Raw genomic sequence first — 11401 nt, 5'->3', positions numbered from 1 at the left:
TTGTAAGAAGTAAAGGCTGGAAAGATCTTGTTAAGCTTTTGGCTTCTTCAGTGCTGAATTCCTCAATGTGGAGAGCACTGTACCATCCGCATTAAGCAGTAGATTTTAGTCTTATTGTTTATTTGATTCTGTGTAGTTCCTACTCATATATGAGAGGGGATTTATTTTCTTTGTGTCTTTTACTAAATATGGAGGAATAGAGGAATAGATTCATAATTTCAAAAATAAAGTAGAATAAAAAAATTAGACCCTATGTGTTCATGATTACATTTTGGAACAGTCATTCCCTTGATTCAGATCAATCTCTCTATATATGGATAATTATACATCATTACAGTTTTAAATTATTTTAATGTTTGTAAATAAATAATTGTAAGCTCTTTTGCCTTTAACTATAATATTTGAAAAGTGGCAAGTCGGAAGATTGAGTAGGTAGCTATTGTTTGTTTGCTTAAACATAAGTGTAAAACATGTAATTGATCATTTTTCCCAAAAAACTTGACTGGCATTTATTATTTAAATAATAAAGTCTTAATTGATGCTTTCTTCTATTATTATTGTTATATTTTAAAATATTTATTAAGGCTGATTTAAGGATTTTAACCTTTTCATCATTAAAAATGATGCATTTTTTAATGACTTTTAAAAATGGAGCTATGACAAGTGCTTTCTTGGATCATCAGAAACTGTTGATGCAAATAGGGTATTCTGTAGTCAACTTGGTGCCATGTATGTGTTCAGTGAAGCACTCAACCCAGCACAGATATTTGCAATTCATCAGTTAGGACCTAGATATAAGGTAGTAATAACTGTAATTTTATAAATTCTATGGCGTGTTCTAGATGTAAAATGTGATGTAATATAATTTTTAGTGAAAATCTTTCTTTAATACAGTTTGAGTCATTTCTATTTTTGGAATGTAGTCAGTTTTTATTATGTGTTTCTTTTCGGTTCAAAGATGCTTTTTTTCTCAACTGTTTTCTCTTTATAAACATTTTTATTCTTCAGAATATTTCCTAATATTGATAGCATGCCTTTTGTTAAAAATTCTGAAATAATAAATCTTATAAAACTATTTTGCTTAATGTAGTATTTAAAATACAAAAATTTGAAATATATATATTACATAATGAACATAATAAATAACTTGTTAATATTACTGGTAACTTGGAAAGAAGAGTTAAAGATTTAGAAGGAATCTAAGATAATATACTTCATGGGCCTGAAATTATTTAATTTTAGTTTATATTTTTGCTTTAATTGCAGTGAGGAAGTAGGTACAGTAGTGAGTAAACTAATTTAGCAAAACTAATTATTTAATGTAATTTATCATATTCTTTCTGTTTTTTAAGCTTTAAGAACAAAGAATCTAGGTAAGATATAGCACGCACATATATGAGTTAGTTTTAAATGTGCAGTACACCTGGCTAGGAGAATATATAAAGGTTCTGTTTAAATCACATTGGGAATTGTGAAGTCTCAAACTACTTGGAGTTGAAGGAGAATTACACATTATAGTCAAAGTATTTATAATTCTGAAGGAGTACTTGTCTTGTATGGAAGCGTGGTTTATTTATTGAACTCAATTTAAATAATTAATGTGAAGATTGTGTTATGGAAAGGAAAAACATTTAAAAAATTCCCTCTTTGGCCTTTGTATTTTTGCATTGGTATTTCTCTTTTTATTTTTATGTCATACACACACACACACACACACACACACACACACACACACATATATAGAGAGAGAGGAAAGTTTGAATTTACCTATATTAAAAGATCGTTTTTTTCTGTGACTTTAATAACCATAATAATATTGAAGAATAATAATGTTATTATTTTTATGTCAAGGTAACAATACTTGCTATCATATATTTTCCACATCATTTTTGTTTTTGTCTTACTGGCTCTAGAAATGAATTTGTGCTTGTCCAGCTACTTCTTCTTTCATGTGTCTTTTTGTTGGGTTTGCATCCTGGTTCTGCCATTGTCGATCTTGCATAGGAATATTTTTGTAATTCATATTTTTTATTAATATGCTGCCTGCTTTTCTTTCCTACTTCTTTGAGTTGTTTCATAAAATACTTGCAGTGTCTTTTTAAGCTCTAGTAGAATGATATTAAATAGAGTGACAAGCAAACAAATGAAATATAAAAAGGTAGAATATCAAGAAAATACAAATCCAATATGATTGCTAATGTGAAATTTCAGAATTGATGGGAGCTTCCTGGCAACATCAAGGAAAAAGGCCGAATATAAGCAATTTTGTAATTCTATTCACAAAGAAGCAAACTTTGTCGTGAACACCTTTGCAAACTCTGTAGTTTGTAGTACTCTTTTCACACGTCTTTCTTGTCATTCTTTTTAACAACAGTGATAATGAGCAGTAACCCGGTCATCATGTGTGCACAGCTCATGTGACATAGAGTATCCTTAGTATCCTAACACACAGTAGAGTACCTAAAATCAGAACTTTTAAGAGATATACCTGTAAATTTGGGCATTACATCAGATAGCATTTTATTAAGTTTTGAAAGTTCTCAGCTTACTGCACTCTTGTTGTTAGTGGGGGTTGCTGATAAATCCACAGGTACATGCATTTTCCCAATTTGTAAATATTATAAGTACAATTGCACCATGACAGGCATCAGCAAATTTTTTTATATTAAAAAGCTTTTTTTTTTTTAGAAATTCAGAGAACATGGAGAAGGAGGAATGCAAATGATCAGATTGTGTTTTGACAGAAAAGCTGAGTAGTTCACACATCATAGTCACAATTATCTAAGTAAAGTCACTCTCTGTGAGAGAAGGGGTAGAGGGCTACAGTGGAATTTTTAAGGTGTAGAGAATATAATAATTAATGGACATTTGGATAAATCACAAATGGAGTTTAAATTACTTAGTGTTGTATAATAACATAGTATTTATATTTAGTGCCTTAAGTTATATGGAACTTTCTTTCATTGTAATGGTCAGACAAAATTTATGATTCTGAGCTTAGTGTGGATAGCATGTCAACATATGGGCTTTGAAGTTAATAAAATAAGTTAATTCTACCTTCAAATAATGTCATCAAACTATATATTCAATAGAGCCTCTCACAAATGATTTTGACCTGTTTGTCACTGTAGTGCTAGGTAAATTTTTTTCTGTCGAATATTTGGTTTTGAGCATTGCAGCTTATCAGTAAATATTCTGTACTTGGTTATTTTCTGGAAATGGTAAATAAGTTAGGGTATCACTTATTAACTAAATAAACCATTCAGTTTGGAAAATACAGAAATACAGAAAATATTTAAAATACAGAAAATCTCACTGTAGATTTGTCTAGTATAGTAAAATTTACTACCAGATAAGTTTACTGTGGATCTCTATTTGGGGTTATTTAATGTCTTCAAGATTCTGTATGAGGTGGCCCTTTGACATAAGCTTGCAAATCAGATATTAACAAAGTTTGTATATTTTATAATTATTACTAGACATTTTCTCATTGTTCTGTTAATCCCTTGTAGCAAGCAGTTAGTCTTCATGGCCAGATATTTGAAAATTTAGCTTTGAGTTCTCTCTTTCATTTATGAATATGATAGCATAATGGTTTTTATAATTTGCTATATCATAATAAAGTTCTAACTGATAAGAGAAAAAGTATAACACAACCTCCAATATTAAAAATCACTTCAGAGGATTTCCAATACTTGTGTGGAGGGGTGAGCTCCTAACAAACTGATCTTCTCACAAATAACCATTTGTAAACTCTGCACATAATATAGATAACATCTATCTGAGGGTTGTGGAGATTGAATAAAATCAGGCAAGCTTTGGAGGGTAGTCAAAATATGGAAGAGTCAGTCTACATGGACTGATATCCCCATTTTTTGCTTTATAGGAAACTTTCTGGCCAGAAAGTTTCTCCATAATATTGTACAGAGTAATAGTCACACTATTTAGCATATAATCCAAAAGTACTTATTCTAAAAATGGTCAGGAAAATGTGACTTATTCTCAAGGGAAGAGAAAATCATCATATACCAACTCTAAGATAACCCACATGTTGGAAATATCACATGAGGTCTATTGTAACTAGCGAGGTAGAGAAAAGTTTACTTATAATGAATTAAAAGACAGAAAGTATCAGCCATGAAATAAAACAAAATCAGATGGCAATTCTAGAACTGAAAAATATATCAGAATTAAAAATAAGCTGTATGGGCTTATTAGCAGAATTAATATTATAGAGAAGTAAATGAACTTGAATATAGATTGATAGAAAATCTGAAGAGAGTTATGAAAGATTGGGGTGAAAAAATAGAACCCCAGAGATGTATGGGGGCAGTTTTGAAAGGTCTAATAGGCACAGTGTAAGAGAAAGAGCCAGAAGAATATTTGAATAAATGATGATAAAAAACTTCTCAGATTTGGTAAAAGGATTACATTTATAGATTGAAGAAACTCTGAAAACTCCAACCAAAATAAATGCAAAGAGAACCAAAGTAGGCACATTACAGTCAAAGTGTGGAAAACCAAAGATAAAGAGAAAATCTTGATAGCAGGCAGAGGAAAACTAGATACTGATAAGAGAACAATAATTTGAATTTCTGTACACATCTCATCAGAAAGCAGGGAAGCCGTAGAGGTGGAACAAAATCTTTAAAGTTCTGAAAGGAAGAAAAATATCTGTCAACCTAGAATTTTTTATCCAGTGAAAATATTCTTTAAGTCTTTTGAAAGAAAATTTAAAAAATTTGTTGTTATTTGACTCTCATTACTGACTGAAGAAGAAAACCTGGAAGATTCAGAGTATATACATGTAATACATATGATAACTAACAGAAAGATTTGGGGAGAGGCTATACATGCACCTATGTAGTTGAAAAGTTATGTATTTTGCAATGTGTCTTGATAGAATGATGTTGACTACAATTCAATGGCTAAAACAAAATTATCAAAGTCAAAATTGCGTGTCTTTTCTTGAATGATAGGTATGTATCCAGTATTTCATTTACCCACAGCATATGCTGTAGACCCCTCTTTCAAATTAAAGATAACAACAGCCCAGTTGAAAGAAAAAACAAAATAAATCAATGCTAACTAAATACAAATAATTAGCCTTCACTAATTCATCCATTCATTCTTTTATTAAACAGTTGGGCACTGTTCTAGATGCTAGGGACATAACAATTAAACAAAACCAACAAAAACCCCATGTCTGTATTTTGGAGAAGTAGGGTTTGCAGTATCATGGGAGAAGACATAACAAAACAAAAGAAAAATATATAGTGTCTATATGGTGATAAGAGCTATGAGACACACAAAGCAGGTAAAAAAGATGGAAGTTGACGCTAGCCAAGTGGATATCCGGGGAAGAGCTTTAGGGGTAAATGCCAGAGCAAGAATGAAGGCCATTAGCAGAAGCTTACTTCACAGATTAAAGAACACTGTGACTACGTTTTCCTGTGACTGTCACAGAAGGAGCAAGGCAGAGAGTCAAAGAAGATTAATTCAGAGAACAACTATATGCTTCCAGAGGATTGTTATGACTTTATTTTTGCGCTTGAGTGAGAGGGACAGCCATTGAAAAGTTTTGAGTGTCCTGGCCTGATACCAATTTGAAAAGGATCACTCTGGTTACTATGGTAAATAGGGAGAAAAGATGGAAATAGGCAGACTAGTTAGGGGGCTGTTGCAGTTATTTAGTGAAAGAGCTCTGGAAAGTATTGAGACTTGATTAGATTTTTGATAAAGCATATCTAAAATATCTAAGACTCTAAAAGGTCAGCTTTTGGATATACTTTGGAGGTAGTGCCAGTAGGATTTTCTGTCACTGTGAACATGAGGTAAGGGAGCAAGAGAGGATTGAGAAGAGCAAGTAACCCCATGAATTTCAGCCTGAACAACTGAGCTGATGGAGTTGTCATTTACTGACATGGGAGGACTATGAAGAAATAAGTTTTGGCAAAGAAGATCAAATATTAGGTTGTGGACATAGGTTATGGGCATAGTTGTTTGAGATGCCCGATAAACATCTAAATGGAAAAATGAAGTAAGTCTGGAGTTTAGAGGTGACATCTAGGTTGGAGATAGAAATTTGGCATTGGCAGGATATGGACAGGATTTAAAGGTAAAGGACTGGATTTAGGTGCCAATGAAGTGAGTTCAGAGAAAAAGATAACTGAGAAATGAGTCCTTGGGAAAGCCAGCGTTTGTAGGTTGAGGAGATGCAGAGGAACCAGCAAAGGAGAAAGAAGAGAGCAAAGGAATAAGGAGAAAAAGCAGGAGAGTGTGGTGTTTTAACTTGACCTACTTGAAGTTAAATCTCCTTTCTTCATTGAGGAGACTGACTGTCAAATACACACAGGATAATAGATTAGAAAATCCCATAATTATACACAAAGAACAGCCTCAGAATAATAATACCAATAATGCCCAATTGTTAAATTACTGAAAATACAGTTAATTTGTTTTTTTATGTGTTCTCTTCATTCTCCCTCTTGCCATTTTTAAAATGATTGAGGCATGTTACAAGGTAAATTATGTTCCCCTACAGTTCATTAAAATTCTCACCCTCAGTAGCCTGAAATGTGACTGTTTTTGGAGACGGGTCTTTAAAGAGGTAATTAAGATTAAGTGAGGTCATTTTGGTTATTGGGTCCTAATCCAGTATAACTGTATCCTTATAAAGAGGAGGAAATTAGGACTCAGACACATGCAAAAGAAAGACCATGTGAAGACACAGGGAAGAAAATGTAGTTAGGCTGTCTTCAAACCAAGGAGAGAGCCTTCAGAAGAAAACCCTGCTTACACCCATATGTTAGACTTACAGCCTCCAGAACTATGAGAAAATAAACAACTTTTATTTAAGCCATCCAGACTCTGGTACTTTGTCATAGCAGACCCAGCAAGCTAATACAAGGTCTTATCTACATTGTGAGCACACACAGTTATTACATACCATTCTCTCTTAACTCTTATTTAATCATAGTCCTATAAGTACCTGTGTGTTTAAGGCTTATATTATTTCCTTATATTGATGTGTTTTAGCTGCATTTTAGCTCTTTCTGTAGTAGATTCCTCAGGAAGAGTTCAGGGAAACAGTATTTCTTGAGAAATGCATTTTGATACTTGTTTGTAAGGTGCTTTATATTTTTTACTTGAAAGTCATTTTGCCTGGCTACAAAACCCTTGACTTTTCTTTCTCTCTTTGGATGTCTTAAATATGCTACTAATTTTTCCCTGGCATGAGGTATTAGTATTGAAAGTCTGTTGACAATGTAATATCTTCTCCATTACAAGACACTCAGTCTTATTAGATGTTCAAAGGACTTTTTTTTCTTTTTCCTTAAATCTAGTAATTTTGGTAGATATGTCTTGGTGTTGGTCATTCTGAGTTAATTTCTCAGGTATGTGGTGTGCACTTTCATATGTAGTTTGCATCTTTTCATATTTTAAGAAATTGTTCTTATACTATACTTTTAGAATTTCTTCTATTTCCTTGCTTTGGTTTTCTTCTCCAGAGACTTGACTATGCATGTTTATTTACTTTGCTTATCTTTAACATTTCTCTTAAATCACTTATTTTATTTCACTTTCTCTTAAATCTTTATCTCCTTCTTTATTTCTCTCTCATTTTTAAATTTAAAAGTAAAATAAAAATTACGGAAAAGCTACAAGCACTATGCCAGTCAGTTTTTTTCCTGAACTATGAGAGTAACTACTGACATGATGATCCATCATTCCTGAATGTCATGTTCCTACAAACAAGAACATTCTTTCACATAATTATTCTGTAACATAAAATCAAGAGATTAGCAATGATTTGTTACTACCATTTAATTCTCAGACTCCATTAAAATTTTGCTAATTGTTGTATATTTTATAGTAAAAAGATCCAATTTACTGCATTTACATTATAATGCATCAAACAGCTTCTCAGTCTTTCCTGCATTTTCCATATGGATGCCCTCTTCACCTGAGGCAGGTGTTGGCTTCTTTTCTGGTTACCTTCCATCATGGATGCCCTCTTAAACCTTCCTCAGTTCTAGCACAATACACTGAGCTAGGCTGTTGAGCTGATGCCTTCCCTATATCCTTCTGGAGCCCCAGGTTTCTTTACCTCCTGCTGGGAAGCCCTCTTATTCAGATGCTACCCTCTCTCTAGAACTATTGACACCCCATCCTGGCTTACTCCTTTAGGCAATGTGCTCCCTGCCCTGCTGGTGTTGTGCCTTCCCTTGCCTGGTTGCTTCCCTTTATGCATATTTTCTCATCATCTTCAGGCTACAACAAACTGAGCCAGGCAACCCCCTGTGAGGATGCCCTTCTCTGGCTGCCCAGACTCCAATATGTCAAGCCACACACCAAATGAATGATTTTCAACCCCCACTCTAGGTCCAGCTGCCTCCCATGGTTTGCCCTCTCCTCTCAGGCAGATGCCTTCTCACCCTTTTCAGGCTCTGACTCTCTACACAGAGAAGCCCTTAGTGTGCCTAACCTTCCTTACCTTGCACATACTCAGAAACTTTATGTCAAGGCACAACCCACTTGCCTCTTCCTTATTGTTTCAGGTAGACGCCTTATCACTTTTTTGGAATTCTGACTTCATGAACTGGGCAGCTCTCCTACCTACCCTTCTTACCCTTCTTATGCTCTGACATCCTGCAACAAATTGCACTATGTTGTTGGCTGTAGGTTTTTTATAGATGCTTTTTTTTTGGTAGTTAGAAGTTCCATTCTATTCCTAGTTTGTTCAATGCTTCTTATAAAAAGTGTTAGATTCTGTCAAATAGGTTTTGTGTATCTGTTGAGATAATAATATTAATATGTTAATCAGTCTAGGTACAGGCTTGTTAGTAGTGTTGATCTTTTCAAAGAACTGGCTTTTGATTTTATTGTGTTTTCACAGTTGTTTTCTTATTCTCTATTTCATTAAGTTCTTCTATAATTCTTTTTATTTTTTTCTTTCTGCTTGTTTTATGTTTAGTTTGCTTTTTTGCTTCCAGGGTCATAAGGTGGGAGGTTTAGTTGTTGATTTGAAATCCTCTTTTTAAATAAAAACATTTACATGTATAAGTTTCTAAGTGCCTTAACTGCTTATATTTTGGTATTTGTGCCTTTATTCATCTCAAAATATTTTGTAATTTCCCTTTTGATTATTTCTTCTTTGACACATTGGTTATTTAGGAATGTGTTTATTTCCACATATTTGTGAATTCCTCAAATTCCTGTTTATTATTGGTTTCTAACATTCCAGTTTGGACAGATAATATACTTTGTATTATATCTGTCTTCATAAATTTATTGAGGTTTGTTTTATGACCTGAGTTTGGTCTATCCAGGAGAATGTTTTGTGTGTATGTATTTTTTGGAAACAGGATCTCTCCTTCTGTCACCTAAGCTGGAGTGCAGTGGTGCAGTCCTAGCACACTGGAGCCTTAGACTCCTGGGCTCAAGTGATCCTCCTGCCTCAGCCTCCTGAGTAGCTGGGACTATAGGCACAAGCCACTGTGTCTGACTAATTTTTCAGTTTTTTATAGAGACAGGGTCTTGCTAGTTCAGGCTAGTTTTGAACTCCTGGCCTCAAGTGATCTTCCTACCTCAGCCTCCCAAAGTGTTGGGATTACAGGCATAAGCCACTTAGCCCAGCTATGTGTACTTTAGAAGAATGTGTATTCTGCTGCTTTGGGATGGTGTGTTCTAGAGTTGACTGTTAGTTCTGTTTGGTTTTTGTTCAAATCTTCAGTTTCTTTCTTGATTTTATGAATGGAAAGTTGAGTATTGAGGTGCCCAACTATTATTGTTAACTTCTTTTCTCCATTTCTCCCTTCATTTCTCCAGATGTTTCTTCATGTATTTTGACACTCTGCTGTTAGGTGCGTATATGTTTACAATTGCTATATCCTCCTCATGATTGGCCCTTTTATCATTATCCAATGTCTTTTTAATATCTAGTAATATATCTTGTTTTAAAGTCTGTTTTGTCTGATATTAGCACAGCCATTCCAGCTTTCTTGTGATTTATTTTTTTCCCATTTACTTTAAATATGTTCTTATCTTTGAATATTCTATAAACAGTATGTTATTGAATCTTACTTTATTATCCAGTCTGACAATCTCTGCCTTTTGATTGGATTGGTTATTTCATTCATCTTTAATGTGATTATTGATAGGTTTCCATGTGTCATTTTACTTTTTGTTAGCTATGTGTCTCATGTTCTTTTTATTTCTTTATTTCTTCTTTACAGCTTTCTTTGGATTATGTGCTTATTTTCTTATATAGCATTTTCAATTTTTAAATAATTTTTTTCACTTAAAAAAAACATTTCCTTAGTGATTGCACTAAGGCTTACCATATACATCTTAACTCACTGGAATCAGCCTCAGATTTATACTAATTTTATCCTAGTGAGTTATATAAATGTCACTTCTATATAGCTCTATTTGTTTTCTGTTTTTTGTGACATTATTGTTATACATATAGTATCTGTATATGTTACAAACCCAACATGACATAATTATTACTTCATATAATTGTGTATTTTAAAGAAGCTGAGAGAAGAAAGGAGATACAGTATATGTTTGTAGATTTTATTATATTGATCTTCTGATTTATCATTTATGAATCCCTTCATTTGTTTCTGTGGATTCAGTTACCACTTGGAATCGTTTCCTTAGCTCAGTATAACTTTGCTTCCACCCACCTTCTTTGTTATGCTGAAGTGATCCGTATTGAAAAGCATGCATAATACTCTATTCATTTGAGTATAATTGGTACAAAATATATTCATACCTTCTTTTCTTCTTTTAAAATAATTATAACAGTTTTATTGAAGTGTAATTTACATGCCATACAACTCATTAATATTAAGTGTACAAGTCAATTATTTTTTATAAACTTACAAAGTTGTGCACACATCACTACAATTTAATTTTAGAACATTTCTATCACCCCAGATGGATCCTACCTGCCTATTTGCAGTCACTCCTCATTCTCATCCATGTCCTGTTCATACAGTTTTATATAACAATTCTTCCTCTGAAAATCCTTCTGAAAGAAATAATACAATAAATATTGATATTTATATAAAGGCTTATACTTTTATGTAAAATTTTTTCTTTTTAAATTTTTTTTAGAGTCAGGGTCTCACTGTGTCACCGAGGGTGGAGTGCAGTGGTATGATCATGGCTCATTGTGGCCTCAAAATCCTGGGCTCAGTGATCCTTCCACTTCACCTCCTGAAAAGCTGGGACTACAGGCATGTGACACCACACTCGGCTAATTTTTAATTTTTTGGTAGAGATGGGGTCTTTCTCTGTGTTGCCCAGGTTGATCTCAAACTCCTGGCCTCAAGTGATCCTCCCACCTTGGCCTCTCAAAGTGCTAAGATTACAGGTGTGAGCCATTGCC

The 11401-nt window shown here is 33.4% G+C and overlaps 1 pseudogene; it reads left to right on the top strand.

Moving 5' to 3' along the window:
* The window catches only part of LOC129032037 (uncharacterized protein C2orf27A-like), a 39795-nt pseudogene that overhangs the window by 7987 nt on the left and 20407 nt on the right, over nucleotides 1-11401 (top strand).

This window comes from Pongo pygmaeus, chromosome 14 (assembly GCF_028885625.2).
Source record: "Pongo pygmaeus isolate AG05252 chromosome 14, NHGRI_mPonPyg2-v2.0_pri, whole genome shotgun sequence".
NCBI lineage: Eukaryota > Metazoa > Chordata > Mammalia > Primates > Hominidae > Pongo > Pongo pygmaeus.
Note: the sequence above shows the minus strand (reverse complement) of the source record. Positions and strands in the feature narration are given on the sequence as shown.